Raw genomic sequence first — 6,000 nt, forward strand, 5'->3', positions numbered from 1 at the left:
GAAGAAATTAATTAAGCAAACATTGTTTCGTCGACTTTTTTTAGACACTGATGATTTAAAAATATACATACAATGACACGACCCCCGTAATCAGAACTGTTAAATCAAACCAGCGTTAATATTCATATTCCATTCACCAGGTAAACTCTGCAACAATCTATTAAAATTACAGTCGCACAAACACCATATATATTCAGCTCAGTGTATAAGATTAAAAATAAAAATCATATCTACAGGTCATCAATGAGTAAAGAAGCTTTACACTGCAACAGAGTAAATGCAAGGCCCTCAGTCGTCAGGTAATTCACTTTTGAAATATAATTTTCACAAAAATGAATTCAGCCTTTAACCACTGACTATTTTAACTGCACACAATAATTAATACCTGAACACTATTAAATGGATCTGCAGGTGCAAGCATACATTTGCACACACATGCAAATACATATATATTTACACACATTTTCTGTCTTTTAAAAAGACATTACACAGTTTTTTTTTTTTTTTTTCTGTACTTCAGAAAAGAGTTCCATAAAGATAAGGCTAATAACATTTGTTCCGGTCATCAAAATAAACAGGTGAACTAAAGCGTTACACGCAGTTATTGTGAGCCAGCAGGTTTGCTACGGTGTGTGATGCCGGGGCTTCCAGGGAGCGAGCGAGCGAGCGAGCGCGTCAGGCACGGTGGAACACACTCTCTCTTCTTTGTCTGAGTGGCTCAGAGACGCCGGGCGCACTGGCATGGAAACTGCGCCAAGGCCACAGAGCCCTCTCCCTCGTGACGTGCGTAATAACCGGCGCCCTGCACCTCGGACCCGCCACCTGGCCGGGAGACCTCACGCCTGACCCGTGTCCCCCGGACACACACTTTCACTTTGCTTACATAAAAAAATGTATTCAAGAAAAATTAAATAAAACAGGGGGACTTTGTCCAGCAAAAGTGTCCCCCTCCCCCTTCTGACCATTACAAAACTCATGGACATTTACTCTTACAGGGAACCGCAGGTCCAACAGAGAAGAAAAACATTTTCTGTTTCTCACTAGGAAACATTATTAATATTTAGATTTTTTTTTTTTTATAGGAAATCTGTGTGATTGTCGCTGACGGTTATCTTCAGGCTGAGATCAGACCGTTCCGCTGTGGGATCTCCTGCTTTCCTCACCTCCTCCTCGCAGTCCACAGTCATCTGACCCTCTCTCCCACCCCACCCCCCCCCACACACACACACACACACTTTCTAACCATCATTCCCTCTAAACCTCAGTATCTCACCCTGTAAGTGACTTCTCTTACCTCCCTGCTTCTGAGGAAGCCCTAGAAACCCTCTCGCTGCTCCTCCTTTGCTGTGTAACCGGGGTCTTTTTTAAAAATCATACACTGATTCACCCCCACAAGATCACTGCTCTGTGTTGTGTGACCCCATGACACCAAGCACTACACACACATCCCCACCCCTACCATCTCCTTTCCCTCCTCTGTCTTTCACTCTTGGCTGGCTTCTTCTCTTTACTGCTCACACACTCACTCGGTGACCCTTGCCCCCCTCATTCTTGCCATCTGACCCCAAGCCGCTCAACCCCCTCAACACCCCCCCCCCCCCAAGCCATCCTGCCTCAGGTCGCAAACCTGTCTGTACAGTCTCCAGACCTCGCTCCTCTCTCCTTTCTCCCATCACTTCCAGCTCTTCCTCATACCTGCTTTGTGTTATGTTGTGAGCGTGTGTGCGTGTTGTGGAGTGTTTCTGCTCTCAGCGGCGGTGTGCTTGCATTTCTCAGGAACCGAAGAGCCAGAGCAGCTCGCCAGGTCACCCCGTCCACCCACCCCAGAAAACCTCTAACATCATTTCTATGCTGATCTCTTTTTTTAAGGCCTCCATCATTTTTCTCATCTGTTTATTTTTTTATTTGCTCTATGGCTCCAACTTGACTCCAGAAACGACCGCAGACACATCATATATTTTTGTTGAGTAACATCTCATTTATTTATTTTAACTAGCATTTTCTCGCTGCTTTCCTCTGTCTGTGTTAATCTGTGTACTTTTCTTGCTGTCATTAGTTTGAAGGCTACAGTCTCCGATATGTATATTTTAATAGTGCCTTGTTGTGTTTCTGTGCGAATCACGGATTGTGTGGCTCACACTTTACAAACTGTCTGTCTCTCTTCCCTGCCCCTCTTCTGCTCCTTTTTTCTCCCTGTTTCTCTGCTCTTCCAACCAGCTGGACCGTGGACCTCTCTGTCTGTCTATCTGTCTGGGTGTCTGTCTGGGTGTCCCGCTGATCCGCTCTCTTGGCATGAAGGAGACCTGGAGCTCCGTTTTTAAACCCCCACGCTGACAACACACACACACACACACACACACACGCACACAGATCGATTTACATGTGACTCCGACGACGGGGCATCAGCAAGAATCGACTTTAACAAGAACGGCTCAAAAAAAAAAATCCAACGGGAATAAAAAAATAAAATGAAAAGATCATGGAGAGGGAGGGAGAAAAAAAAAGTGCAGGAAGGAGCGGAAGAAACGCGGAAATGCGGGATTTCCACCGTTATAAATTGATGTTTAAAAAAAAAAAAAAGGATCGCAAACTTGGAATCGTGTCGAAAAAGAGAAGAAGAAGAAGAAGATGATGATGAGGAGGAGGAGGAGCGGCTCGTGCGTGAAGACGGTGGCGGCGGCGGCGGCGCGCTCGTTGGCTCCTCGCACGGACCCGGACGGCGGACCCGTGCGCTCCCTTCCCCGGCTGCAGCCCCGTACGGCTCCCGCTCCCCCAGCGGCCGCTCGGCTCGCGCTCCGGCGGCGCGCCGCGCGACAAAGTATCCTACGCCGCGTCATCGTGCGCGCTCCACGTCCACGCTCCGCTCGGTTCGGTTCGGCGGGTGGAAAGAGCACGAGGGTGCGCGCATGGTGCCGCTCTCGGAGGAAAAAAAGGAGCGGACGGGCGCGCGGAAGGAGGACGGCTCCCGGTGTAAACAGGTAAATAGAAAGAGGAGAGAGAGAGAGAGAGAGACCACGATCGGGGGGACGGGGAGCCCTGGACACGAGTGGGAGACACAGGAACCCCTTTTAGTGCGAAAGTGAGACGAAAAAAAGCCCGGATCGGCGAGGAAAAGAGCAGAGGGAATAAGAGGAGGAAAGAAAGAGGGAGAGAGACGAGAGAAAGTTGAAACTCACAGTTTGTTCGGCAGCCGCTTTGTGATCCTCGGGTTTTAATCCAGAACAGAGCGGGTTCGGTACAGATCCCATGAAGGCGGTCAGGCGCTCGGTCCCGCAGCTCGCTCCAGCTCCAGCTCCAGCTCCCGCTCCCGCTCCCGCTCCAGCTCCCGCTCCCGCTCCAGCTCCAGCTCCTGCTCCTGCTCCTGCTCCTGCTCAGTCCCGGTCAGTCCCGCTCGGTCTGTGGGTCAGCTCGCGCTCAGGATGGAAGCAGGGAGATCATTGTCGGGCGGAGAGTGTAAAAAACACGCAGTATTAGTGTAAAAAATAAAGCGCGCGGCGGTCGGGCGCTCGGCGGCGGCGGCTCGCGGAGCTCGGCGTCGTGTCGGAGGCAGAGAGGAAGAGGAGAAAGTGAGATCTGATGATTGAAAAGAAAAAAACTCTTTGGATCTTTATTCCTGCTAATTAGTTTCCTGCAAAAAATGGCTGTGATTAATTCAGTGCGCATGTGCTTCATTACACAGGCACGACGGGAAGGGCTAATTAGCCACCTTCTGGATCAATAAGATTGAGCAAAGGAGAGGGGGGGCAGGAGGTGGGGGGGGCAGGAGGCTGGAGGCTGGGGGGGAGAGAGAGAGGGGAGAGGGAGGAGAGAGGAGAGAGGGAGGAATGCACGGACAGACTGATAGATACAGCAGCGCAAAGAGGAAAAGGGAAATAAAAGTGCAATAAGAGATGTTTTTTACCCTTTTTATACGGGAAAAGAGAGAAAGTGAAGAGTGCGCACGAAATGGCACGCACATGGAAAACGCAGCCCGATTTAACACTGTCGCACTTTCCTTTTATGAAATAAATCATTGATATGCATATATTAAAACGAATTAATATTAATGTTTACGCAGCTAAGAAAATTATACGTTTTTTTCTTATTTTTTTTTTTTTTTACTTTGAACGCACTTTGTCAGGATCTGCAAATAACCCATCAGATATAACGCATAAATATATGATTTTGAATAACTAAACGCGACTCGTGTTCTCTCTGCTCTGGGCTTAATCTGTCGCTGTTTGTGTTGAAAATGTTTTAAGATCTTTGTTTTGTGCGATCGAAATGCGATGTGCACGAAAACGGGAACACGCACTCTTACGCGCACGTTAAACGTGTGTTTTTGTGAGTATTCTGCGGTTCACAACTTTTTACTTTGTGCTTTCAAAATGTATTTTCATTAAGTAACACATACACATAAACCGAATGGGAACACATTCTGTAATTTACTCTCCCGTGCTTATTTGTCTTCCTTTATCATTAAAATTATGGACCTGCTGCTGTACAAACTCAATTTTAGGGGAAATCCTGAGTTTCATCACGTAGTGAATATTGTATGTAGTATTTAAATAACGAGGATGTGGAGAACGCGTGCCTACTCGTAGACACAGTGGATACAATGTAACTCTATTCTAACACATCAAAGTGGATACAATGTATCTGTATTCCAACGCATCACACACAGTGGATACAATGTATCTGTATTCCAACACATCACTCAAAATGGATACAATGTAGCCGCGTGTTGCCACACATCACACACACGTGCACTTGAACCACTTTTTCAAATGTCCAGGCTACAGTATTTTTTCTAATTTTTAGAAATGAGAGCCGTGCAGTTGTTTAAATACTGATATTAAACCGAAGAGCGGATCCAGTTGTGACTGGGAAGGACAAACCTGTGAATTCTAGCTACACGTACACGTACACGTACAGGTGAAGCACCGTACGAGAATTTGAATAAACCATTTTAACAGAAAAACATCATGTCAGGTTTTCCCCTCTGAGTGCGTTGTACAGATACCGCGTAATCTGGGAGAGAAGGAATAAAAACACCGAACTTCCTCACGTCTTTCCACTGAAGTTCTTCCACCAGAAGCTCTTTTACCACAAAACTTTTAAGGCACAAGCTGAGAAGACTGTGCGATGTGCATTCATTTCTTCCGCTGACGCTGTCTATTTTACATGCACAATATATACTGTATTATTTCTCATCGTTTGATCATTTGTTATTGTTACACTCCCGTTAGACTGCACGCCCCACACACACACACACACACACACACACACACACACACAATGGAAACACTTCAGCGACAATCCTTTAATGCACTTTAATTCACTGTGATTCACAGACCTTTTCCTTATTTCTCTGTTCTGCAGTCATGCAGACTATAACGCTTCACAAATGTAGTATATTGTGTAACAGTTTATACAGCGCAACTAATGTGTGTTTATATGCATTTTATACATGTATATGTAGTATATAAACAACTAAGGATTTATAACCTGCTATGCTTCTCTGAGCACACTTTATCCAAAATTACTGAAACCCCATTTCATATAGATGAAAGACATTTCAGGTGTGCAGTAAATATGTCCTGTATTACACCTGTATTATATCGTGTGTTGCGCTTCCTTACTTTTCAGTACTTCTCTATATAAACCCAGAAGTCTCGGTTATACTGTGAACGTTTCCATTTTTTCACTTCTACCGACTTTGTTTCCAGTTTTCTTTATTTTATGTTTATATACCCCCATGACGCAGCCGGTTTCATGCATATATTGTTTTTTGCGAACCTGTGTGAGAATTTTCATATTTTTACTTCTGTTTTAGTGCCGTGACACTACAAGTAAATCCGAGTAAAAAAAAAGTTGTCGTGTGCACAATTTTCGTGTTATTGCAGATAAAAGGTTCGAGGAGGTGACATGTGATCAATAGTTACCGCTGTAGTATAGATCCGTTAGGCTGAGGTTGTCTGCAGGTTCTCCCAGTAACCATGTGAACCTCCTAAAGAGGCT

General features: G+C 45.6%; 1 protein-coding gene across 1 annotated transcript in view; it reads right to left on the minus strand.

Annotated features, from left to right (window-relative positions):
• LOC108934628 (zinc finger homeobox protein 3-like) overlaps window positions 1-3,329 on the minus strand; it is a 137,030-nt gene extending 133,701 nt beyond the window's left edge. The window contains exon 1 of the mRNA XM_018752577.2: window positions 3,177-3,329. The gene's annotated coding sequence lies outside the window, so the exon portion shown is untranslated. The remainder of the gene's footprint in view (window positions 1-3,176) is intronic.
• Between the last annotated feature and the right edge of the window lie 2,671 nt (window positions 3,330-6,000).

This window comes from Scleropages formosus, chromosome 11 (assembly GCF_900964775.1).
Source record: "Scleropages formosus chromosome 11, fSclFor1.1, whole genome shotgun sequence".
NCBI classification, from domain to species: domain Eukaryota; kingdom Metazoa; phylum Chordata; class Actinopteri; order Osteoglossiformes; family Osteoglossidae; genus Scleropages; species Scleropages formosus.